General features: G+C 44.4%; 1 protein-coding gene across 3 annotated transcripts in view; it reads right to left on the bottom strand.

Moving 5' to 3' along the window:
* ERBIN (erbb2 interacting protein) overlaps positions 1-26,420 on the bottom strand; it is a 405,835-nt gene that overhangs the window by 300,815 nt on the left and 78,600 nt on the right. For all 3 annotated transcript variants that reach the window (XM_030193205.1, XM_030193207.1, XM_030193206.1), the window contains exon 3: positions 9,043-9,096. The gene's annotated coding sequence lies outside the window, so the exon portion shown is untranslated. The remainder of the gene's footprint in view (positions 1-9,042; positions 9,097-26,420) is intronic.

Below are 26,420 nucleotides of genomic sequence, written 5' to 3'. Positions count from 1 at the left end.
CCCAGACCTGTCAAACAAGTGCGGGAAGATTGTGCTGAGCGCATGCTCAGGCACAATTTTCCCGCAGTTCAACCCCATGATCAGAGATAATTGTGCTGCTTTAATTTGCATGCATTACCTCTGATCATAGGTCCAATAGCGCCCCGCGCTGTTCCAGCACTATTTTAGAGTGCTGTTTGGAACAGCGCGGGGCTTTTGATCATCTGGGCATAAGAGATAGTTTCAGGTTCATCTGGGTTCTAGGTGTTCAGAATGGGTTGATTTAGATCAGGTGTAAGGCTCAGCGTTATTAGCTATATTGTTCAATATTTATATGAGAACTATTTGTCAAGTCCTTTGAAGTCTAGATGTTCAATTTAGGTTTTATGCTGATGATATTCAGTTTTTCTTCCCTATGTCTAATACTGTTGAGAAACACTTTCAATCTTTAGCTACTAGTTCGCAGTCCCTGAGGGCTTGGGTGGAAGCTAATTGTTTTCAGCTGAATGTTTCTAAATCACAGATTATATTTTTGTCTGCTAAGGCTTCCCCTTCTTTGGTTCCAGAAATCTTTGTATTCAATTCTTTAAAAATTCCCATTGTGCAAAGGTTAAAGTATCTTGGGGTTTGGTTGGATTCTAATTTGTCATTTTCAACTCAGATACGTGCATCTGTTCAGAAAGGTTGTTTTTTTTTTTTTTTAATTATGTCTAATTAGGCAGCTGAAAGTTGTCACCCACTAACTTTAGGTCTGCACTACAGTGTGTGCTCACTCCCTTGATTACTGTAATGCATTGTATCTTACATTACACCTCTAGGTAAGATCCGTCCTTTATTGCTCAAAATGCCGCTGGTTTGCTCACAGATACCTCTCACTTGGCTCATATAGTAACATAGTAGATGACGGCAGAAAAAAGACCTGCACGATCCATCCAGTCTGCCCAACAAGACAACTCATGTGTGCTACTTTTTGTGTATACCCTACTTTGATTTGTACCTGTGCTCTTCAGGGCACAGCCCGTATAAGTCTGCCGAGCACTATCCCCGCCTCCCAACCACCAGCCCCGCCTCCCAACCACCGGCTCTGGCACAGACCGTATAAGTCTGCCCAGCACTATCCCCGCCTCCCAACCACCAGCGGCTCTGGCACAGAACGTATAAGTCTGCCCAGCACTATCCCCGCCTCCCAACCTCCAGCCCCGCCTCCCACTCAAGGAGTTGCACTGGTTACCCACTCAGTGGAGAATCGGGTTTAAAATCTTGTTGCTAATTTTTATTTTATTTATTTTTATTTTATCCCACATTTTTCCACCTATTTGCAGGTTCAATGTGGCATACATAGAGGCATATTTTCAAAGCACTTAGCCTTCCAAAGTTCCATAGAAACCTATGGAACTTTGGAAGGCTAAGTGCTTTGAAAATATGCCTCATAGTACCGTAAAGGCGTTCGCCAATTCTGGTATGAACAAATAACAGTAATGTTGTGGTAGAATAAGGTTCGTGTGTACAGACATTAGGGAATTGTAGAGAGGAAGAGTTATTATATGTCCATTACGAGCTTTGGTTTTGTTTAAGGCTTTAAACAACGATGTGCCAGTTTCTGTGGCTAGTTCCTTAAAGTTCTATCAGCCTGTTCATTCACTGCATTCTTCAGACAAATATTTGCTCGATATTCCTTCCTTTCATCAAATTAGGCTAAGCACCGTTCAACTATTTTTTATACTTAGGGTGCGAGGCAGTGGAATTCGTTGCCCTTTAATTCAAGGGGTATGACTTCACTTCTTCAGTTTCATAAACATTTGAAGGCTTTCCTTTTTGCCCAAGCTTTTACGGTGGTTTAAAGCTGGGTATTTAAGCTACTTTTTGTTTTAGTGAAGGATTTATTTTAGTCCAAAATCTGTTATTACATATGTGTATGCATTCTTCTTTTAAAATTGTATTATGCATGTTATGCTGTGATCCACCGAGAGTTGTAGGATTGTGTGGAATAGAAATTTTAAAATAAATAAGGAACATACCGTGAATCTAAGTAATAGCACTTTTAAAAACTTCAAGAAAAGAAAAAAGGCACTTACCTGTAGCAGGTATTCTCCAAGGGTAGCAGGCCTTATATTCTCACAATTTGTTAACACGATCCCACATTGCACGGTCTGAAGCATCTAACAAGATTTAACTGTGTTTGTGGAGTACGAGGCATGCTCCACCGCACATGCTCAAGTGCCTCCCGCCCGCTGTGAGAGCACAGTTACTGCAGTTAAATACTACAGCATAAAAAGAAAAAGGAGGCAACAACTCCAAGGGGAGGTGGGAGTGTTTGTGAAAATATAAGGCCTGCAGTCCTCGAAGAATACCTGCTACAGATAAGTATCTTCGCTTTCTCAGAGGACAAAAAGGCAATAATTCACACAATTGGGGTATCCCTAGCATCCAGGCTCACTAAAAACAACAAACATTGGTCAATTAGGCCTCATACCAGCGAGGACAGTATATAGATTAACCTGAAACTATATACAAACTGGTAAGACTGCAGCCTGGAATAGAATAAAATGGGCCTAGGAGGGTGGAGTTGGATTCTAGACCCCCCAAATAGATTCTGCAACACTGTCTACCTGAACTGACTATCACATTGGGTAACCTGCTCAAGGCAGTAATCAGATGTGAATGTGTGGACTGAAGACCACGTCACAGCCTTGCAAATTTCTTCAAATGGAGGATCTGACTGCAAGTAGGCTACCAACACAGTCAAGGCTCTGACACTGTGAGCCTACAAATGACCCTCCAGGGTCAGCCCAGCCTGGGCATAAGTGAAAGAAATGCAATCTGCCAGTCAATTACAGATTGTGGGTTTCCCGACGGTGACCCCCATCCTGTTGGGATGAAAAGAAACAAAAAATTGGATGGACTGTCTATGGGGCATAGTTCGCTTCATGTAATAGGCTAATGCTCACTTGTAGTCCAAGGTGTACAAGGCGCTCTCGCAAGAATGGGCATGAGGTCAGGGAAAGAATGTTCGCAAGACAACTGACTGGCTCAGATGGAACTCCCAACACACCTTTGACAGGAACTTACAGTGCATGCAGAGGACTAGTCTGCTGTGATGAAACCTAGTTTAAGGTGCATCCTCTGAGGCCTGAAGATCATCGACTACAAGCTGAAGTAACAGCAAGCAAGAAAATGACCCTCCAGGTCAAGTACTTCAGATGGCAGGAATCCAGTGGCTCGAAAGGAGCTTTCATCAGCTGGGTGAGAACGACGTTGAGGTCCAGTCACATAGGCAGAGGTTTGACAGGGCTTTGACAAAAGCAAACCTCTCATGAAGTGAACAACTAGAGGTTGTCCAGAGATGGGCTTACCCTCTATACGTTGATAAGCACTAATTACACTGAAATGAACCGTCACAGAGTTGGACGTTGGACCAGACTCAGATAGGTGTGGGCAGGAAATAGGATCTAGGGCCTTGCTCTCACACCAGATGGCAAACCACCTCCATTTAAAATGGAAACACCTCTTGGTAGAATCTTTCCTGGAAGCCAGCAAGACCTTTGAGACACCCTCTGAAAGACTTAAGAAAGCAAATTCTAGGCTCTCAACATCCAGGCTGTGAGGGTCAGAGACTGAAGGTTAATATGCAGAAGAGATCCCTCGTTCTGCATGATGAGGGTCAGAAAACACTCCACAGTTCTTAGAAGGAGAACTCCAGAAAAAGAGGGAACCAGATCCGAGGCCAATAGGCATTACCAAGATCATGGTTCTGCAGTCTTGCTCGAGTTTCAGCGATGTCTTCCCCATGAGAGAAAAGGAAGGATAAGAATACAGGAGGTCTGTCCCCCAATGAAGCAGGAAGGCATCGGACACTAGCCTGTCATGAGCCTGAAACCTGGGACAGAACTGAGGGACTATGATTCATGTGAATGGCAAAAAGATCCACCGAGGGGTGCCCTACGCTTGGAAGATCTCTCTGGCAATGCCCATGTTGAGAGACCACTGTTGAGGCTGCATAACCCTGCTCAGTCTGTCAGCCAGGCTGTTTTTGCTCACCAGATAATTGGCCCCAAGGTACATGCCATGCCGGCGAGCCCAACGCCACATCCAGACGGACTTCTGACGCAGACAGCAGATCCAGTGCCCCCCGCTTGATGGTATAATACATGGCAACCTGACTGTCCACTTGAATGAGTACAATTTGGTAAGACAGCCAATCTCTGAAAGCCTTTAGAGCATTCCAGATCGCCCAAAGTTGCAGGAGATTGATCTGGAGATCCGTTTCCTGGGTGGACCAAGCACCTTGAGTGTGAAGCCCATCCACATGAGCTCCCCAACCCAGGAGAGATGCATCAATCATCAGCACTTTCTGCGGCTGAGAAATTTGGAATGGATCAAATTGGATCAAATGATCCACCACAACAGAAAGCGGGAAAGCTCCGGGGAAATCTTCAAGTCCTCCTGTGGCTTGGCACCACTGAAAGACCAGGGTCCACTGGGTTGATCTCATGTGAAGACATGTCATGGGCGTCACGTAAACTGTGGACGCTATGTGACCCAACAACCTCAACATCTGCAGAGCTATGACCTGCTGAGAGGCTCAAACCTGAGAAAACAGTGCAACTAGGGTGTCTGCTCTCAGCTCCGAGAAAGAGACTCGAACCTTCTGTGTATCAAGCAGGGCTCCAATGAATTCTAATTGTTGAGCATGGTGAAGATGGGATTTGGGGTAGTTTATAATTAACCCTAGTAGCTCTAGCACACAAATAGTCCTATGCACGGACTCTCAGTCTGAAGCAAAACGGGTACCAATGCTAGACAATTGGTAAATATCCTAGGAGCTGAAGAGAGACCAAAGGGCAACACGCAGTACTGGTAGTGATGTGGTCCCAGCCAAAATCGTAGATACTTCCGGTGGGCTGGAAGTATCGGGATGTGTGTTAATGTATCCTTTAAGTCCAGAGAGCATAGACAATCATTTTTCTGAATCATGGGTAGAAGGGTGCCCAGGGAAACCATCCTACACTTTTCTTTCACCAAGAATTTGTTCAGGGCCCTTAGGTCTAGATGGGACACATCCCCCCTATCTTTTTCTGCATGAGGAATACCTGGAACAGAATCCATGCCCTTCTTCCCCTGGTGGAACGGGTTCGACCACATAGGCCTTTAAAAGGGAAGAGTTTTCCTCTGCAAGTACCTGCTCATGCCGAGAGCTGAAGTAATGAGCCCTCGGTTGGCAATTTGGAGGTTTCTGACTCCAATTTAGGACGCTTCCAACCCACTGGTCAGTGGTTATAAGGGGCCACCTTTTGTAGAAAAACTTCAGCCTCCCCCTGACCGGCAAGTTGTCCAGGATGGACACCGACAGTAGCTATGCTCTTCTGGAACCAGTCAAAAATTCGTCCCCTGCTTTGACAAGGGAGCAGCAGGGGCCTTAGGAGCACGCTGTTTGTGCAGGCTGTTGAGAGGAGGCGGTGTACCTACAACTCAGAGTAGCAGGCACTCCTCAACTTGCTAAAAGACCTCTTAGATAAGGAGGCAGATGCAAAAGGCACCCGATGGGGGAGAGAAGAGATGGTATCAGTATGCTTCATGATATGGTCAGTGGCCTCCTCAAACTTCTCTTCAAAAAGGTTATCTACTAGGCATGGGGCATCCACCAACCGCTGCTGAACCACCGATTCCAAGTCACAAACACGCAGCCATGACAGTCTACGCATTGTTATACTTGGAGCAGAGATCCCGGATGCCACATCTAAGTGTCATATGCGCCCCTGGCCAAAAACCTATGGCACACCTTCTGATTGGCCAACTTGCGCAGTGACTCAGCCTGCTCCAGTGGGAGACAGTCCGCAAAGTCCAGCATTTTGCCCACAGAGCTTACCTCGACTTAGAGGAACCATGTCCTCCAGAAGGGCGTCGAAGAGTCAGCTCCTGCCTCAACTCCAGCGAGGCTTCCTCCACTGATGTAGACGGAATGCTAGCTTGGGTGACAGATGACACCGGCATCAGAGGCCACACTGCAGGCTGAGGGCTTTACTCATACTACCCCTCTCCTCAAGTCGCTTCACTGGCTCCCTATCCGTTTTCGTATCCTGTTCAAACTTCTTCTACTAACCTATAAATGTACTCACTCTGCTGCTCCCAAGTATCTCTCCACACTCATCTTTCCCTACACCCCTTCCCATGCACGCCACTCCATGGATAAATCCTTCTTATCTGTTCCCTTCTCCACTACTGCCAACTCTAGACTTCGCGCCTTCTGTCTCGCTGCACCCTATGCCTGGAATAAACTTCCTGAGCCCCTACGTCTTGCCCCATCCTTGGCCACCTTTAAATCTAGACTGAAAGCCCACCTCTTTAACATTGCTTTTGACTCTTAACCATTCGCCTCCACCTACCCTCCTCTCCTCCTTCCTGTACACATTAATTGATTTGATTTGCTTACTTTATTTTTGTCTATTAGATTGTAAGCTCTTTGAGCAGGGACTGTCTTTCTTCTGTGTTTGTGCAGCGCTGTGTGCGCCTTGTAGCGCTATAGAAATGCTAAATAGTAGTAGTAGTAGGGCCAAGCAGGGCCACAACAGGAGGCAGGGTAGGCACAAGCACCCCTGATGCCGATGCACACTGTTGCAAGAGGCCACCCAGCAGCTCACAGAATAAGGCCCAAATGTGCCCATCAAGAGCCAACACCAGGAAAGGCTGGGGTGTCAGCTGAGAAACAGGCTGCAGAACTGGCAGGGTTGAGACAGGAGCTTGGTCCATGCTGCTGGGAGACCAACGCTTCGGCACCTCTTGAATGGATGGGGAGCAGTCTTCCCGGCGCCAATGCTTCTCGGGTGCTGAATCCCTCAATGTCCTGGATCTCCTGGCACCATGCGTCAAGGAATGTCAATGCTGATGCTTCTTGGCCTTTGCCCACAGCTCGACATTAAGGCTCCCTGGTGCCAATGAGGACAACAACGAATCCTCATATCACCTCGGAGTTGGGTGAGACGCTGGATGATCCCGTGGGTTCTGCACAGCAGTTGGCATCAAGATAGGTGGGAGACCCATTCAATGAACTACTGCTCCCAGTGTCTACAGGTCTAGCAGCAGACATTGGTACCGATGCTCCTGATGCTTGTGCAACATTTGATGCTGATGACACCAACCTCAATGCTGACTTTGACACTGAGGAATCGGACTTGGCTCAAAAAATCCTCTCACGTTTAGCCTCTGACAATCTGGGTCCGCTTCTTCATCCGAAGACAGAGGACACAGTTAGCAGGGCTATGGTCGGGCCCTAAAACACTGAAGACACCAAGAATGCGTGTCCTTACCAGAGATGGTCCAATTGCACCGGGTACAATGCATGAAGCCACTGGGAACTTGAGTGGACACAGACAGAAGAATTTATGCAGCCAAATCAACGAAGTGATGGTGCCAGAAAAAGGCAAGGCAAAAGAGAAAAAAAAAAACAGAGAACAAAGGAAACTTAAAAAAGGGAAAAAGGACACTAAAATACTAAGGGAAGCAGGAAAAGGGAAACCCGAAGATGGGTGCACCAAAAACACGCCAAAACGCACAAAAACAAGCTCTTCCTAGACCTGTTGTGAAGAGCAGCTACAAAAAGCAACCACTCTCCCCTGTGGTAGAAAGAGAACTGCAATGGGAAGACAAAAGAGACTGTGCAACTGAAAAGGTACGTTCTTGTTTAAAAATTAAAAATCAAACAAATAAAAAATATAGATTAACAACATTTTTTTTCTCAAGATTAAAGAATATGTGGAGGTTTTTATGCCAGTGATGAGACTGAGTGCTCCATGAAGCTGGAAGCCGCTGTGCTGATTACAAGAGTCAGCAGATATCAGAATGCTAAGCCTCTTTGTTGCTTTATTACAAGTCACTCCCCTCAGATTCTTTATATATATTACCCACCTTTATGAAGAGTTCCACCCTATGTAGTATACAACAGATATAGCTTGATCATAATCAACTAATAAGGGTAATCATAGTAAAATGGCAAAATGTAAGCCTAACATACAATCAATGAGGTATACTTGGAGGCAGGCAAATTAAGTCCTGATAGACACAATGAATTGCTACGCTATCAGAAAAAAAAAAAAATATATATATATATATATATATAAACAACAGAGTAAAACACTCATAACAGAAATGATGTCATCAGAATACAAATGATAGTCATAATACGCAACATGGAAAACATCCATGTAACAGACATGATACAAATGTATCGTGCTGACATCTTAACAGGCAGCTGGGGGTACGGTTTAGATACAGGATGACATAAGACAAAGTCATTTGGATGCCCTTCTCTACGTAGTGATAATTTTGTGACTGGACTATAATGTAATCTATGTAGGCCTTCATCGTGCCCTCATCCAATATATTCAATCAGCTCTAAACATAGCAATTGAGATCTTATCATGCAAAGAAGTCTGACCATATTACACCCCTTTTACCCTCCATCATTGGCTTCAATACAATATTATCAGTAAACCAGAGGAAGAGGTGGAAGTGTGCAATAAAACGGTGGAATAGGTGTCACTCTAAATAAAATAATGGAGTAGGTGTTGCTCTTTATGAAGCTGTTGTGAAACAGTGCGCTCTCTAGGGGGCATGCAATGAAGCTACAAAGTAGTAAATTTAAAACAAATCGGAGAAAATATTTCTTCACTCAACGTGTAATTAAACTCTAGAATTCGTTGCCAGAGAATGTAGTAAAAGCGGTTAGCTTAGCGGGGTTTAAAAAAGGTTGATAGCTTCCTAAAAGAAAAGTCCGTAAAACATTATTAAAATGGACTTGGGGAAATCCACTGCTTATTTCTAGAGAAAGCAGCATAAAATGTTTTACTGTTTTGGGTCGTGCCAGGTACTTGTGACCTGGATTGGCCACTGTTGGAAACAGGATACTGGGCTTGATGGACTTTCGGTCTATCCCAGTATGGCAACAATTCTGTACTTGTGTATGATCTGGATTATTCTGAATGCATTACAAGTTATTCAAATTAAATCATACTGATTATGTTTACTAAAAAGTGAAAAAAAAATTACCAGCATGTGTTATAAACTTACCGATGTGTTATAGTTCTGTCCCTATTTCTATACTGAAATCTTGCGTCCAACATTCTGTGGAAAAAAGAATAAAATAATTTTAAGAGCAGTGAGCAAAACTGATGAATAAAACTGAAATGGGGGTGGGGGAAGAACACATAGCATTGCTTTTTTATATTAATTTTTTTTTAATGATCATGAAGAACACAAACAAAAATCAACACAAATCTCACATGTCACTGGGTGTTTTCAAGACTTTAAGCAGCAGCAAATACTCTCTCCACAAACACTGAAAAATAAGCTATTTTAACATAATGAAAAGGATTGTACTTCAATTACTGATGTTCTTGTAATCTGAAAAAAAAACAAAACATTCAGTATAGAAATCTGAAGAACAGACTGTTATACGAGAGAAACCTACCACTTCAGAAGTGTGCTTTTTTGGAATCTAGACAGGTATTTGTGACCTCGATTGCAACTGCTGCATGATGGGACAAGCATATGTTTTAGAAACATACATTTCTGAAACTTAAATATATGTGGGTAATATACATTTAAGCCCCGAGAGATAATATGATGCAGTGAGCGAGAAGGGAAAATTAGGTTCTTACCTTGGTAATTTTCTTTCCTTTAGTCATAGCAGATGAAGCCATTACGTATGGGTTGTGTCCATCAACCAGCAGGGGGAGATAGAGAGCACTCAAATTTCACAGTGCCACATGGTCAGCTAGCTCCACTGCCTCTTCAGTATTTGAAGCTTCCAAAGCAGTATAACAAACCGCAATGGGAATAACATGAACTTTCCTCACACCGAACGATGGCCCCATAACAAGGGCATGAACTCAAAAGGAGGGAATGAACACATCCTCCTGGAGGAAATAAACTCGTCCTCCTCTTTGTATTTATGGAGGGAATACACACATCCTCCTGGAGGGAATGAACTCAACCTCCTACACATGAACTGGAGGGAATGAACTCATCCTCCTATAAGTGAACAAGAATCTTGAAGACTGTTTTCCAACTTTCTCCCAAGGAACGATTAGAACTTCAGAAAACAAGAACAGAACCTGAAACAGATTCACATCATACAGACAATCATACAGGGAGGGCTCATGGCTTCATCTGCTATGACTAAAGGAAAGAAAATTACCAAGGTAAGAACCTAATTTTCCATTCCTTGTCATCAAGCAGATGAAGCCATTACGTATGGGATGTATCAAAGCAATCCCTATATAGGGTGGGAACAAGTCACACCACGCGCTAGCACTTGTGCTCCAAAACGCGCATCCCTCCTAGCAGCCACATCCAGCCTGTAATGTCGGGCAAATGAGAGCTTCAAAGCCCATGTTGCTGCACTGCAAATCTCATGAAGAGAGAGTGCTCCAGTTTCAGCCCAAGAGGAAGAAATCGCTCTTGTAGAATGTGCCTTAAAGGCTACAGGCGGAGGCCGGCCGGCAAGCAGATAAGCTGAAAAGATAGCTTCTTTGAGCCAGCGGGCAATAGTGGCTTTAGACGCTGGAGACCCTCTGCGAGAACCTGATAGTAAAACAAACAAATGATCAGAGGTCCTGAAAGAAATAGTAACTCGCAGATACTGCAACAGAGTCCTGCGCACATCCAACAGGTGCAACTGCCCAAAGGATTCTGGAAACTCCTCCTTAACAAAAGAGGGTAGAAAAATAGGCTGGTTTAGGTGAAATGCTGAAACCACCTTAGGCATGAAAGAAGGCATGGTACGAACCGTGACCCCGGACCCTGAAAATTGCAGAAATGGGTCTCGACAGGACAGTGCCTGGAGTCCTGACACCCGTCTCGCCGAAGTAATGGCCACCAGAAAGAGACGGCCTTTAGTGTCAAATCTTTCTCTGAAGCCTGCCGTAGCGGCTCAAAAGGAGAACCCTGCAGAGCCTTCAAAACTAGCCCCAGGTTCCAAGCTGGACAAGGTGCCCGCACGGGAGGATGGAGCCGAAGCACCCCTCTAAGAAACCCTGCCACATCTGGATGAGCAGCTAAAGACACGCCTGCAACCTTACCATGAAGGGAGGCTAATGCTGCCACTTGCACCCGCAGGGAATTATAGGCCAAGCCTTTTTGTACACCATCCTGCAACAAGTCCAGAATCGGCGAGACAGGAGCCCGCATGGGTGTGATCGCTTTTGAAACATACCAAGCCTCAAACTGGCGCCAGATCCTGGCATAAACCATGGAAGTGGACCGCTTGCAGGCCTGCAGGAGAGTGGAAACAACATTATTTGAATAGCCTTTGCCTCTCAATTGCGCCCTCTCAATAGCCATGCCGTAAGACCAAAACGGCAGGCGCCCTCCATGGCCACCGGTCCCTGCGACAATAGGTTCGGTACCAGAGGTAAAGGAAGAGGAGCCTCCACTAGCATCTGTCGGAGGTCCGCATACCAAGGCCCCCTGGGCCAATCCGGGGCGATGAGAACCACTTCTCCTGGGTGAAGTCGAATCCGCAGAAGCACACACCCTATCAAGGGCCACGGAAGGAACACATACCAGAGGCCCAGAGTTGAGCCAAGGCATCCAACCCGGCTGAGCGAGGATCTCTCCGTCTGCTGAAAAGCACAGGACTTTGGCAGTTGAGCTTGTCGCCATAAGATCCATTACGGGCTTGCCCCATTTGGCACATATCTGCAAGAATACTTAGTCTGCCAGTTCCCATTCCGCTGGATCGATTTGATGCCTGCTTAGATAATTGGCTTCCACGTTGCTCTGACCTGCAAAGTGAGCTGCCGACAGAAACTGTAGATGCAGCTCGGCACAGTGGCAAATCTGTTCGGCCTGCGCGGCCAGCGCTCTGCACTGAGTGCCGCCTTGTCGGTTTATGTAGGCAACTGTTGTCATGTTGTCCGACATCACTCTGACAGCCAATCCTTCCAGGGTCACTTGAAAGGCCAGAAGCGCCTGAAACACCGCTTTCAACTCTAGGCAATTGATGGACCACTCCGACTCGTCAGGTGTCCAAAGACCCTGGGCATGCTTCCCCTTACAATGTGCGCCCCAGCCCTTCAGGCTGGCATCTGTCACCACTAGGCACTAATCGGGGAGCGCCAGCGGCATTCCTCGCCGCAGCATGCTGTCTGAGAGCCACCACTCCATGTTGAGTCGGGCCGCAGGGAGCCAAGAGAGTCTGCATTGATAATCCTGAGATACTGGAGACCATCGTTGAAGCAGGGAATACTGCAGAGGTTTCAGGTGCGCTCTCTCCCAGGGCACCAAATCCAAGGTGGCCGTCATCAATCCCAACAGCTGGATAATGTCCCAAGCTCGCAGGCGGGGCATCCTCAGGAGCAGACAGACCTGATTTTTTTTTTTTTTTGTTACATTTGTACCCCGTGCTTTCCCACTCATGGCAGGCTCAATGTGGCTTACATGGGGCAATGGAGGATTAAGTGACTTGCCCAGAGTCACAAGGAGCTGCCTGTGCCTGAAGTGGGAATCGAACTCAGTTCCTCAGTTCCCCAGGACCAAAGTCCACCATCTGAAGCTTGCACCGCCTTTGCTCGGGTAGGAATACATATCCCGAGTCTGTGTCGAACCGTGCCCCCAAATATTTTAGAGATTGCGAGGGGGTCAGGTGACTTTTGGCTACATTGACGACCCAGCCCAGAGATTGCAGTACTGAGACCACTCTGGCTGTAGCTTGACGTCTCTCTGTTGCGGAGTCCGCTCTGATGAGCCAGTCGTCTAGGTACGGGTGAACCCGGATACTTTCTCGCCTGAGAAAAGCAGCTACTACCACCATTACCTTGGAAAAGGTTCGGGGAGCTGTGTCGAGGCCAAAAGGCAAGGCCCGAAACTGGAAATGTTTTCCCATCACCGCATACCGCAGAAACTTCTGGTGCGGGGGCCAAATTGAAATGTGCAAGTAAGCTTCTTTCAGGTCCAGAGACGTGAGAAACTCTCCTGGCTGTACCGCCGCACTGACGTAGCGCAGGGTTTCCATGTGAAAATGCCGCACTCTTAGGGACTTGTTTAATTCTTTTAAGTCCAGAATAGGGCGAAAAGACCCACCTTTTCACGGCACCACAAAATAAATGGAGTAGCAGCCACAGCCGAAATCGGCGGGAGGCACCGGGGGAAACCGCCCCAATGTGAATCAAGCCTTGTAAGGTCTCCTCTACCGCCGCCCGTTTGGCGGCAGAACTGCATCGGGACTCCACAAACACGTCTCTTATCGGGGCATCGAATTCTATTCGGTATCCTTCTCTGATCAGGTCCAAGACCCACTGATCTGAGGTAATCTTGGCCCACTCCTCGAGAAAGAGGAGGGGGCCGGCGCACCCTCATTGAGAGGGTCGCCCTTGAACTCCAGGTCTTGAGCCTGCTGCTGCGGAATGTTTGTCCGAGCGAAAGGAGTTCCTCTGCTGAAAAACCGGCCACGAGAAGTGGACCCAGCAGAACGCCCCGGGCGGTACCTTCTAGCTTCACAGAAGCGAGGTCTATAAGAGGAGTGAACCGCCTGACCCTTGGAGGGAGGCCGCAGCCTATCCTCGGGTAAGCGCTGGGGTTTAGCATCTCCCAGGCCTTTCACAATTTTTTCCAACTCCTCACCAAACAGGAGAAGGCCTTGAAAGGACAACTTCACCAACCTTTGCTTAGAGGCCATGTCCGCCGCCCAATGTCGTAGCTACAGAAGACGGCGAGCCGTCACTGCTACAGCCATCTGTTTAGCCGAAGCTCTGACAATATCATAAAGGGCGACAGCCAAAAAGGTCAAGGCCGACTCCATTCGCGGAGCCACTTCAGACAAGGGCTCTGCTCCATCACCGGGCTGTTCCACTGCCTGTTGCAACCATGCCAGGCAGGCTCCAGCAGCATAACAACTGCATGCAGACGCCCGAATAGTAAGACCAGCAATTTCAAAGGACCGTTTAAGTGCTGATTCCAGTCTACGGTCTTGCATGTCCTTCAGGGCAACACCTCCTTCAACCGGGAGGGTAGTACATAAGTACATAAGTACATAAGTAGTGCCATACTGGGAAAGACCAAAGGTCCATCTAGCCCAGCATCCTGTCACCGACAGTGGCCAATCCAGGTCAAGGGCACCTGGCACGCTCCCCAAACGTAGTTTTCTTTGTCACAGCTCTGACTAGGGCATCCACCTTAGGCATTGCAAAGCGAGCCAAATGCTCCTCACTCAGAGGGTATAATTGCCCCATAGCCCTGGAAACTTTCAAAGGTCCTTCAGGGTCAGCCCATTGAGCTGAAATAAGCTCTTGGAGGGAGTCATGCAAAGGAAAGGCTCGAGCAGGCTTTTTGGTACTTGCCATCCTCAGATTTCCAGAGAAGGCCACGCCACTCCCAGGATCTTCAATAGAGAGGACCTGTAAGACAATCTGAAATAAGCGCTGGCAGCTCCTCGCGGTGGAAAATCCTCACCGCGGACGGATCATCTGGATCCAGTGGCCCTTCTACACCTTCCTCTGGCCACAAGGGCCTGCCAGACCCCTCAGAGTCACCACATCCCGACCACGGGGGGGGGGGGGGGGGGAAGGGGGGTGCGCCACTCTCTGAAGGGGAATTTACCCTTCTGCGCTTCTCTTGTGGCCAGCTATCAGAGAAAAACGCCTCAGAGGGCAATCCCAGGCCTGCATCCACCGGAGGGGCAATAAGGGGGGCCGTAGAAAACCCCTGTGGCTGAGCTCTTTTAAGCATATATGCAGTATGAAGCAATAATACAAAGTCAGGGGAGAAAAACTCGCCCTGGGCACCCGGTTCCAGTCCGGGGCTAGTAGCTCTTTGGCCAGCCTCAATTCGAGGGCCCCCTCCGGTCTCCAGACCCTCCGCCTCAGCGGGGGTCGCGCCATGTGGTGCTTTCAAAATGGCGCCCGCTGCCAGCTCCTCTGAGCAGGAAGAATCATCGCTCGCCATGCTCGGGCCGGCTCTTACGCCTGAACAGCATGTTTTACAGAGCCCCGCTGCTGATCTGCGCTTGCCACACTTGGAACAGCGCTTAACACTCTCTGCAGCCATCGCCGAAAAATGGCGGAAAATTCAAAATGGCGGCTTCACGACAAAAACGTCCCGATCACGGGCCCTCCCCGGACGAGTCAGAAAACACTCTTACCTCACTGGACCGAGTATACAAGCTCCGGTCACGCTGTAGAAACTGAAGAAAACCTCTTGTTTTTTGTTAACGCTGTGAGGAAAGTAGAGAAAACAGCAAAAGAGGCAATCAAATCAACTCCGGAGGTACAGAACAGTGTAAAAGGCAGGGTAAGGCAAACCAATGTGCCTGCATCCACCAAGTATAGATTGGGAAAGAGCAGGGAAAAGTGAAACTAATGTGCTCACATCCACTGGGGGGATGGGTAAGGCAGGGAAAGGGCTAACCTATGTGCCTTTAAAGTGAAGCTGCTATAGCCTCTAACACCCCGGCTAACAATTGGCAAGCCAGGAGCCACCCCCCAGGCAGATTTTTTAAGAAGCTTGATCAAGCTGCAACCACCCTGCTTGGGGAGATAGAGAATACTGAAGAGGCAGTGGAGCTAGCTGACCATGTGGCACTGTGAAATTTGAGTGCTCTCTATCTCCCCCTGCTGGTTGATGGACACAACCCATACGTAATGGCTTCATCTGCTTGATGACAAGGAAGAGAGATTTTCTACTCGCTCCAGAGGCCCTGGGCTTCCCTGACCTCTGAACACAATTAAGGAGCTTTCCGGGCACCTCACAAATGTCAGAGATTCCTAGAATTTATGGACAAATACTTGTGGCAATCTGGACCCCAATGCCGAGTAAAAATTGCAGACTGGAAAAAAGAGCATATGTGGGTTCTGGAAGGCAAGATGGGGGAGAGCCCTGGTGCAGCAGTAAGCCAATTTATATTTTTAAGCACTGGTAGAGCTCACTATAGCCATGACTACTGCACTGGAGCCCCACTTTACTCAACGTGCCTCCCAAATGTCACATTTGGAGACACTTTTCACAGATCTTGCCAGCTGAGTTCTGGAACTACAGACGTGTCGGTGCTGTGTAGGATGAACAGCAGGCCCTCCGTGCTGAGCTCACCATGCTTCACATTGAGGTTCATACTCCCCAGGAAAAAGCTAAGAAGCTTGTGAACAGATCGCAACATCACAACGGTGGTTAACGGAAGAAAATTTTGGACAAGAGGAGCAAGGATCAGTGAGGTTGGAGAGGGTGCGTCAGTTAGGGGCATCGTGAGCCTGGTGACATCTGGCCAAAGTGAAGTAAACTATGTGGCATAAATGCACAGGGGGCACGTCTCAATTGAAAGGAAGTTCTGGAATGAAGGGGAATAGGATGAAGGTGAAAGGGGATAGACTCAGAAGTAATCTTAGGAAATGCTTCATGGAAAGGGTCTTGGAATTCATAGACGGGCCTCCTGGTGGAAGTGGTGGAGATGAATTTAAGAGAGCTTGGGACAAGTACATTAGATCTCCAAAGGGGGGGGGGGGGGAGGGATAGTAGATGGCATAGATGGGCAGACTGGATAGGCCATATGGTCTTTAAATATCCTAATTTTTCTCTGTTTCTATGTAATTAAAATCAATTATGAATATATAGAAAGCCCAAAGAACAGGAGGAATCTACTAACCTAGGTAAGGGGGGGGGGGGGGGGGAAGAATGATTTCTGAATCATTTGTCTGCATTTATTTCAACTACCTACCTTCATATATTCTGGAAAGGGCTTTTGTATTTAAGCGTTCCCTGCCATTGAGTGGGAAAGTGCAGGGTACAAATGTTACAAATAAATAAATAAATAATAAATAAAACACAATGACAAATTACTACTAGAGAAATATATATCCAGATCTCTGATCAGGAAGTTAAATTATCTGATTTTATGAAATGTCTTTCCATCCATCGTGAAAAGATAAAAGCATACCACACAAGCTCATACATACCATAGTTAAAATCATACGTTTGTTATTTTTATTATACACCAGATTTTCAAACTATTTTTTTTTTTACTCTTCAACAAATGCTGAAGTATTAAAAAAAAAGTTTTAGTAGCATTGCAAAACCAGTGGGAGAAAAGGGGGCTTTCCTTCTTTAAACTATCACTTTCTGTTTCCTATTCTTGAGTTTCTACTTCCTCTGAGATTTATAGAAATATTCAATTCCCAGTTAAACTTAGCAACATGACCTAAGTTAGCACAAATAGGAAGGAGAAAAATTGATTCTCAATGCTTTTTTTTTTTTTTACTAGTCTCATTATTGTGCACTGGCCATTAATTTATTTGGAACTTGACTGCAAAATCATGTACAAAGCTTTGCATGCTTGATCCAAATTAAGTTTTGCAACTAATTAAAATGCAAACTGCAAACCAAGGAAGAAAAAAAAGAGACATTTCCAAGGACTTCAAGATGTTGAAAACATTTGAATACACAAATCATTCACTGAACAGTAGGTTTCCAGATATCTGTATAAACATTAACACAAACATAGACCTTGCAAAAGTGTAGGAATCATGATTTATTACTTATGGAGAACCTAATCATTACTGTTAGTATACTTTTAAATCTTAAGACATTTTTATGAAAGCCTCTTAGCGAGGTTTCCAAACCCTTTCCAGTTATTGCACTTCAGATGTTATGTGCGGTGGTGAAATTTGATATTACCTGTTAATTTCCTTTCCTTGAGTTCTACAAGACCAGTCCAGATCCAATCGGTTATGTCCACCAAACCACAAGTTGCCTCCTTTGTGGATCTCATGCTCAACCAACAGTGCTTAGCAAAAGTAGACCAAGTTGCAGCTCTACAAATGAGAACCAGCAAAACTGCACGAGATTTGGTTCAAGAGGCCACCATACCTCTGGTTTAATGTACACTTAACTCCTTAGGAGATACTCATCCTTGAAATAAATAAAAACTGATGAAAAAACATCCCAAAACCATCATGCAAGATGACCTTACAATCTACCATGCCTTTCTCAGCACCTCCAAATATAGTTAAAAAAAAAAAAAAAAGTCTACCTGACCTTCTGAAATCCTTACTAAGTCTTTAAGTACCACAAGAGAACACTATGTCCATCCAAAAGTCTTGAGATTCTAAATTCATCTCCACAGTCCACTCAAACGAGAGGAGGTCTAAAAATTGGTTCACACAAATGACCAATACTATCTTTGGAAAAAAAGGAATGTACAGTATGGATGGGAACAGCAGTTCAGATGAAACCACAAAAGAACAAACCTTCACAAGACTCAAAGAACACCAAACACACAGAAAAGGTGACCAATCAACATCAGACAATGCTCTATATGTTCAAAGTTCTTTATTTTCAACATCCAAGACAACACGGGCCGGGCCATGTTTCAGCCACTAGGCCAGCATCAGGAGTCTATAAAACCATATAAACAATCTAAGGACCAAACCTTACAAACGTAAAAATGACCATGCATAAAAATCGATATAAATAATAAAAATCAAAAATCTGCCTGAAGATTAAATACAAATAAAATGGAAGACGAAAAATGTCCGTAAAATTCTTGACTACTTAATCACTAACAATAATGCATAAAAACAAAAGGAAACGCTGGTCATGTGGTACTCAGAGACATTCAATTGATGATTTGCAAAGTTTTGTATTCAAACAAGTACAGACAAGAAGGAGAGGTGGTGACACTGACAGTATGCTGATGTGTGCAGAATGTTTTATTTTTGAATTAAATACAGTCAATCCATGTGGCCTTAATGCTGAATTAGATCTTAGACCTTTTTTATGACAACCTTATTTCAGGTATGGTGATATGTTACAGTGTTTTTGAGCTCTTACATTATTTATTCATTCATTTATAATTTGTTTATTTGATGCTTTATTTATCTCTTTTTAACATTGTTAAACATGTTTGTATTTTATGGTTAGATTGATTTTTAACTATTTTTTTTAATTTTATTCTATTTGATATATATTGGTATTTAAGGGTCAGACTTAACATGGTGTATAAATCTACCACAGGACATTTATTTTTTCATACAATATAAAGCTGCATTCATTTGTATCCCTTAGGAAACTGGAATGCAGTTGTCTTGCATTACTGTTTAATATTGTTTCACATACCAGCTTATGAGATTTCATTTGTTTTCACACTTTATCATACATTTTTTTAAGTACTCATAATAATTTGTGTTTCATTTTTTGTCCATATACTTCTGGCACATTTTGCTTTCATCTTCTTTATATTATGCATTGACAAAGTAAGCATAGTAATGCATTTTTATTAGATGGTTACAGAAAATTACAGAGCATATTCAAAAGAATGGATTGAGACAAAGCCAACATGGATTTAGTAAAGGGAAATCTCACCTTGCCAACCTACTACATTTCTTTGAAGGGGTGAACGGACAAGTGGATAAAGGTGAGCCAGTTGATATTGTGTATCTGGATTTTCAAAAGGCATTTGACGAAGTACCTCATGTAAGACTCTACAGCAAATTGGAAAGTCATGGGATAGGAGGTAGTGTTTTATTGTGGATTAAAAATTAGTTAAAGAATAGAAAACAGAATAGGGTTAAATGGTCATTATTCTCAATGGAGAAGGGTAGATAGTGGGATTCCGCAGGGGTCTGTGTTGGGACCGCTGCATTTTAACATTTATAAATGATCTAGATATGGGAATAACTAGTGAGGAAAATAAATTTGCTGACGACACAAAGTTATTCAAAGTTGTTAAATCGCAAGAGGATTGTGAAAAATTGCAAGATGACCACACAACTGGGCATCTGGGTGGCAGATGATGTTTAATGTGAGCAAGTGCAAAGTGATGCATATGGGAAAGAGGAACCCAAACTATAGCTATGTGATGCAAGGTTCTGCGTTAGGAGTCACCGACCGGAAAAAGGACCTAGGAGTCATTTTTGACGATACTTTGAAACCCTCTGCTTAATGTGCTGCGGCAGCAGAGAAAGTAAAATAGAATGTCAGGTATTAGGAAAGTAATGGAAAATAAACATGAGGATGTTATAATGCCTTTGTATCGCTCCATGGTGAGACCACACCTTGAATACTGTATGCACTTCTGGTCGCCACATCTCAAAAAGATATAGTGGAATTAGAAAAGGTACAGAGAAGGGCGACGAAAATGATAAAGGGGATGGGATGACTTCCTTAAGAGGAAAGGCTGAAATGGCTAGGGCTCTTCAGCTTGGAGAAAAGACGGCTGAAGTGAGATATGATAGAGGTCTATAAAATACTGCATGGAGTGGAACAGGTAGACGTGAATCGCTTGTTTATTTATTTATTTGCATTTGTATCCCACATTTTCCCACCTATTTGCGGGCTCAGTGTGGCTTACAATACATTGTAAAAGATGGAAGTGCAGTTGGTTGCAGTACAATTATGGGTTACATTGTGAAGAATTATATAAAACAGAGTAAATTCAGGATATTCTTAGGGGATAGAACAGTGGAATATAACAGTGGTGAGTTGAGAGGGGGGCAAAACATTATTGAGGGAACAGGGAGGTCTGACAATTTTATCTGTGGGTAGGGTTTAAGAGTGGTGAGAGCGCGTGAGTAGAGGTTCAGAGAGTGTATTGGTGCGTGTCTATGAGATTGTATGGGCTTTATGTGTTTTGATCCTTGCCATAGATTTTCTCGAAGAGATAAGTCTTTACTCTTTCAAAAAAAAAAAAAAAAAAAAAATCTCTGGAATTCGTTGCCACAGAATGTGGTAAATTAAACGAGAGGGATTTCATTTAAGAACAGCTTTTTCGCGATCAAAGAATTTGAAAGAAATCCTCAGTCCAGCAGCATTACCAGATAACATTGTCAACACACCCTCATTAGCAGTCGGTCACCATAAATGCCACAAAATACACTGCAAAACTTGTGATTTAACGATCGAAACAGACAATTTTACACACAATGGGGTGGTGTATAATTTAAACCAATGCACCACTTGCAGATCGGTAGGCGTGATTTACTACATATGATGTCCGTGCAACAAGCTATACATTGGTAAAAGACCAGGTCATTACATGCTAGGATGACCGAATTTGGCTCAGAATTTAGGAGCGCCATTAGTTCAACATTGTGCACAACACCACCATCAGCTTGACAGTTTACAGTGCATGGTGATAGAGCAGGTCAGCCCCATGTTGAGGGGCGGCGATTATAACAGAAGGCTGCTACAGAGAGAGACATACTAGATCTACCATTTGAATACCTTAGAGCCGGAGGGCTTAAATACATATTTACATTGGGGTTGCTTCAGTTAAGTCCACAGCAGCGATTAATCAGCTGCTTCCAGGTAGTCTCGGGGTGGCTTTGAGCAATTCGTAGGCAGCGGGAGTTTTGAATCAGCTGTTTCCGGTCTGTTTCTAGTTAAATAGATGCCACCACCATATTGCATCTTCAATGCATGGCATGTAAATGGCGCAAGAGAGGTGTAACGGTAAGCCTTGAACATATCGGTACAGAGTATGTTTCACAAGTAAGGTGTAGACATCTTGCAGAGCTTTACATAGAATTTTTATTATTGTAGGTCCGGAGCCATTATCTCCCCTTGACAAAGCGTCCTTGCGAAACAGGCACCTGTCGGGGAAACAGGGGCATGCCGGTCGACACAGATAAGTAAAGCGCAGCCATTCATGTGAACAAGATTTGGATAACTCCTCTTTAGAAAGTGATCATAGAAGAACACCACAATAGTAGTTACCAGACATTACTAGTATAAAAAGGAGGGGGAAGGAGAGTCGATGATTATTAACATACACAGAAGTTAAGACTCACCGCAAGGTGGAGTGAAATCAGCTGTGTAAAGTGTATGAGACTCCTCCTCTAGCAGTAGTATCTGCAAGATCGCGTGCTACAGCAGCGGGCAATACTCTGAACAGCAGCTCTACTCTTGTTTAATTTGATATTGTAGACATCAGTAGAGATCAGCTGCTCTTTGTTTGACAGTGTTACAGAATGTGGAAAAAGTATTTTAGCTTTGTGAGGTTTAAAAAAAAGGTTTAGATAGCTTCCTAAAAGAAAAGTCCATGGGCCATTATTAAAATGGACTTGGGAAAATCCACTGCTTATTTCATATTTTATATATATATATATATATATATATATATATATATATATATATATATATATATATATATATATATATAAAGTTTCAGTGGTATTCACTTTATTATACACTGTCCTAATTGATGTTGCACTATTAATTACAGGACCTTTCACTCACATTTGTAGGGGCTGTATCAGTTTTATGGTGCATTTTGTATTAGTCCTTTTCTAATGCATTGATGATGTGGGTTTTGAAGCACTGTCATCTACTCTTCATTTACCCAACATTAAGTTCTTTTTGCGGTATCCTTTTGGATCTTATACTATATGTATTAAGTGTTTGCCATACATCCATTTTTATCAGCAGTTCGGGCGAGTGTTACCTTTTATTATTTTATTTTTTTCATATGACATCATGCCTAGATGAACTGCAAGGTATTTAATCTTCCTGCGCAATGTCTTGGGTCTTTTATTAACGCAGAGGTTGATGTAGAGATTGCTTTCCTTGAAGATTTAGCCTTAGCTTTGATTCTATTTAGGTCCTTATATTCATTTTGAACCGTTTTTTTTAGGTCTTCTTGGATGTTTTCCAATTTACACACCTTGAAAAACACAGTATTTTCATTTTTAGTTTCTTTTATATACCTGTGGGATTTTTATAATTTTTAAATATTTTATAGTCTGTCACATTTATTTTTTACCCCATATCCATTTGATTAATGTTTATGTTATCACATGTACCTATTATCTAGTACCAGTTTATTTGATGAATATTTGTTATTCTTTCTCTTCTATATTTGATTTAAAATTAGTAAGTTCCGTATGCATATTCTTCATACAATGTATGTACCAGGAGGTATTAGATATAAAATTGTAGTTGTCAGTGGTCTCTCCAAACACATTGATTTTATGTCTCTTCAGTACCAAGTGACCATCAACCTCTTTTGGTTCTTTATGCATTATAAGCAGTCAAGTGAAGATACTTATCACGTTCTCTGAGGACAGCAGGCAATTCATTCTCGCATGTGTGTGATGTCATCCACATCACCCAGTGTGGAGCTTAAACAAGCTACTAGAGCATCAAAAGCATGCACAGCATTCCTATCACACATGCACAAGTGCCTTCCCACTCGCAGCGACAGCACGGGACCATAAGTACAATACAATAAGGAGACAACTACCAAGGGGAGGCGGGAGAGTATGTAAGAATTAATGGCCTGATGTTCTCAGAGAACACCAGCTACAGGTAAGTATCTTTGCTTTCTCAGAGGTCAAGCTACTAGGGTCACTGAAAACCACCACCATAGGTCAACTAAGCCTCGCAATGAAGAGGACAAAATTATAATTTACCTGAAACTATATACCGCTGGATGAGAGTGCAGCCTGGAACAGAATGGGCCTAAGGGGGGTGGCACTGGATGTTTGTTTGTTTGTTTGTTTTTTTTTGGGGGGGAGGGGGTTGGTGTCAATATATCTTACAAGTAACAATACTTGCTACAGAAAAACACAGAAACATTTGATAATTAGGGAAACTAATAAAGAAATATCATAAATCTGCTTCTTAGACCACCAAAACAAGGGAGAGAGACCTGAAATAGAAAGGGAGAAATAGACAAATCAAAATATAAAGGAATAAGCAATAGTACACCAAATCATCAGGTCATATTACAATAAATCAAACTAATTATTAGAGAGTTTCTTAAGGTCCAAAAAAGCTCTTAATTGGGCTGGAATGAAAAAGGTATACTGGACACCTAAAGTATCCCATTAGACACTTGCAGGGGTAAGCTAATAAAATGTAGCTCCCACATCCTTTGTCTCCACACGCATTGCTAAAAATTCTTTCCTTCTATCCTGAGTTGCCTTAGTCACATCAAGAAATAACCACAGTGTTTTGACCACATAAAGTCACTTCAGAGTTACAGAAGTGCAACTTCATTACAAAGTTGAGGTTTTGCTCAAAAACAAACGAGACTAACAAAGTAGCTCTTTCTTGAACATCACAGAATGACTCTGCCAGAACTGCTGATAAATCTTTTAATGCATTTTTTTCTCGAGCTGATATTGTATCCCTTGAAGCATTTGGCAAATAATAAATCTTATTAAAAACAGAGGTATAAATAAAAAAGATTAAACATTAAAAAAAAAAAGAGGTATAGTATTTAAAGGAAACTTAAAAATCTTAACCAAATAATTTTTGAAGGGAAAGAGGAGGGGAATGGTACTTGATACCTTTGTGGGTTTTGTAACTACATTCAAAGCAGTTTACATAGTATATACAGGTACTTATTTGTACCTGGGGCAATGGAGGATTAAGCAACTTGTGTACAGTCACAAGCTGCTGCAGTGGGAATCAAACCCAGTTCCCCAGGATCAAAGTCCACTGCACTAATCACTAGGCTACTCCTACCCAGACCAACTGCCTTAGGAAAATTAAGTACCCGTAAGTTCAGTCTGCAGTTAGTTTTCAAGCTGTTCAAATTTGCATTGTATCACAGTTCTTTCGTTAATAATATTAAGAGACAGTAGCTTTTAAATCTTTAATGTCTGATTGGGTCTGCTGGAAAAATCCCATACCATCCTGCTTAACCTTCTCAACAGATTTTGATAGCAAGTCAACCTTGCCCACTGAGTCAGAAATCGCACAACTGGAGCACATGCACCCGCAGCTTTCCTACCCACTCCTCAGGAAGGAACACCACCTCCCAGGCCATATTGAAGCGGACTCCAAGATGCTACACAAAAGCTGATATGGAACCAGATAACTCTTGCACTGGTTCACCACCAAGCCCAGCAACTCCAGAAGGAAAATCACTCACATGGTGACCACCTGACCTCCACCTCTGAGTTGGCCCAAATCAGCCAGGTGTTCAGGTACGGGTGAAGCCGAACCCCTTGATGCCACAGATGCTCTGCCACCACTAACATTACCTTGGAAAATGTGAGTGGCAACATAGCCAGGCCAAAAGGCAAGGCCCGAAATTCAAAGTGCTGCCCCAGCACACAGAAGCACAAACAGCATCTGTGGTGACTCACAAGGGGATGTGGAGGTATGCCTCTGCAAGGTACAGGAAGGACAAGAACTTTCCCGGCGTTCCAGACGCAATGAATGAGTGCAGTGTCACCATCTGAAAATGCAGGGCCTGGGACAGATGGGAACACCATCCCAAACCTTGGTCTGCTGGCGGTAGACGCCCCACCGCCCTACACACAGACTGCAGAGTAAGGGCAACTGCTTGCTACTTCACAGCAGTGCAGCAAAGTGAGACCATAAAGGTGTTGGGAATTGGACAGGCGACTCCATGGTGTATTCCCTTTCGACCACCTCCAGGACCCACTGACACCAAGTGATATGTGCCCATTTGTCCTGGAAGAGAGACAACCTGCCTCCTCCTGGGATCAAGGGGCCTGACGCACCCTCATTGGGTAGGACGGGTGGCTGCAGTTCCACCTGAGGAACCCCAGGATCGGCTCCTTTGGCATCACGAAAGGAGCATGTTTGAAGGACCCGCTTTGGCTCTCTCCCTGGGTCAAAGCACAACACAGACCAGAACTCAGCCATCCCTTGGAATGCCTCAAGGAAGAAGTGGCGTGTTAAGCCCAGGGAGCCGGAGAGGCTGCACCTCTCCCATGTTCTTCACAGGCTTCTCCAAATCCTCATAGTATTGCCAAAAGGGCAGCTGACAACAGCTTCTTGTAAGCTACATTCGCCACCCAGTGGCAGAGCCACGACCATTGAAGCAGCAACCAAGAGGGAGGCCAAGGAGACCAGATTATAAAGAACATTCACTAACAAGGCTGCAGCAGACTCCAAAGTGCCACCTCCAGGGAATCTGGGAACTGCTGCAACCAACGCAGCAAGGACCTCACCTCATAACTGCCACAGACAGTGGCTTGAATGCTGGACATCCCTATCAAAAAGGCAAGACGGAGCTGCTGCTTCACCTTATTATGGAGCTCTTTAAGAGCTGAACCCCCCCACTCCCAGACCAGAACATTGGTCACCCAGTGATCGCCATGACCAGAGCATCCATCTTAGGGAAGGTCCAATGTTTTCCAACCTCCTCTGGAGCAAAAGTATAAAGGATATCCATAGGGGACCATCCAGATTTTCCCACTCCACCAACATAATGCTGGTAACAGGCTTGTGAAAGGGAAAAGTGGAGTGGAGGAGTGGCCTAGTGGTTAGGGTGGTGGACTTTGGTCCTGGGGAACTGAGGAACTGAGTTCGATTCCCACTTCAGGCACAGGCACACAGACCACATGAGAGCACTCCTCTACAGGCTCAAGAGGTAGAGGGTCCCCAGAATCAGAGTTCAACGAGGACCAAGAGGGATCGGTGCATCTGGCATCCATCCCCCCTCAGTCCTGTGCTGCTTAAAACCCAAGCAGGTTCCCCACTGG

Source organism: Microcaecilia unicolor, chromosome 2 (assembly GCF_901765095.1).
Source record: "Microcaecilia unicolor chromosome 2, aMicUni1.1, whole genome shotgun sequence".
In the NCBI taxonomy this organism is placed as follows: domain Eukaryota; kingdom Metazoa; phylum Chordata; class Amphibia; order Gymnophiona; family Siphonopidae; genus Microcaecilia; species Microcaecilia unicolor.
The sequence above is the reverse complement of the archived record's forward strand: the minus strand, read 5'-3'. Positions and strand labels throughout refer to the sequence as shown.